This window comes from Plasmodium reichenowi, chromosome 13 (assembly GCF_001601855.1).
Source record: "Plasmodium reichenowi strain SY57 chromosome 13, whole genome shotgun sequence".
Taxonomy (NCBI): Eukaryota; Apicomplexa; class Aconoidasida; order Haemosporida; family Plasmodiidae; genus Plasmodium; species Plasmodium reichenowi.
In genome coordinates this window covers 411,161-412,657 of record NC_033658.1, presented here as the reverse complement: position 1 = coordinate 412,657, position 1,497 = coordinate 411,161, and positions in this window count along the sequence as shown.

Here is a 1,497-nt window from a genome sequence, read left to right as displayed (position 1 = left end):
TTTTTTTTTTTTTTTTTTTTTTTTTTTTGGGGGGGGGGGAATATTTGGGTATACAAACAAATTAGCTAGCTCTCCTAGAAACAACAAATATTTATTTTAAATACATATCTTAATGGTTTTCATTTTATCCTTGTGAAAAGTTCAACATTTACTAATCATTTTTGATCTGCTTCAACATAATACATATAAATATATATATATATATATATTTATATTGGTATATATTTATATAAATATATTTTTCTTTCTATTATTCCAACTAGCTTATTTATGTCTGTCCACATTATTTTATTTTATTTTTTTTTTTTTATGACTTATTCAGGTTATTCATACAAAAAAATAAAAATAATATAACATTTAGATGATAATTATAAAATAATAACAAAAAATAAACATATGCATATATATATATATATATATATATATATATATATATATATTATAAAATTCATATAAGATTTATTCAATCTATAATTTACATATAATTAGATCCTTCTTTCGATGCTTCTAATTTATTGGTACATAATCCACAAACTTTATAAAAGTATCGGTATGTATTATGTAGGTTTATTTTATTCTATTCCATTTTCCATATATATATATATATATATATATATATATATATATATATAGAAAATGAATGATTTATTAAATTGTATTAAAAATAAATGATAATATATATAACTAAATAAAACTTACACACACCATACGACATATATAAATATATATATATATATATATATTTATTTATTGTTTTTTTATGCGTGTATGTTTATATATATATATATATATATATATATATACCTTTATTTCCTTTCCCAATTTAACATATGAAATATATTTGAAATAGTCATATAATAATTACTATTATAATATATATTGTTCAAAGACTATAATTTTCTGTTCTCCTTAATTTTATGAGAAAAACATACATATTTATAATATATAAAAATATATACATAAATAATTATTTTTATAGAGATTAAGAATTACATTAAATATATTAAAACATGTAATTTTAAAATACCAAAAAAAAATAAAATATAAATACATATATAGAATTAAATAAACAACTCGCTATATTTTAAAAATTAAAGTAGAATATTATTATTTTAGATATAAATCAAAAAGTAACATAAATAAAAAAAAAAAAAAAAAAAAAAGATCTTAAATTACAATATTTTTAAAATAATCATAATATTCGTTTAAAGGTATAATTTTTTTTTTCTTCTTCTTCTTCTTCCTCTTCTTTTTTGGCTTTCATTATTACATATAATAAATGCATAAATATTTTATTCTTGAATAATATATAAATATAATAAATAGAAGAATTAAAAAAATGTAGAAAAAAAAAAAAAAAAAACATAAATAAAAAAATGCATGAACATTATATGTATATATATATAATATATATAATATATAAAAGCTTATTTTTATGCGTTTAATTATATTATATACTTATAATATATATTAAGGCCTTAACAGTATTATGATTTT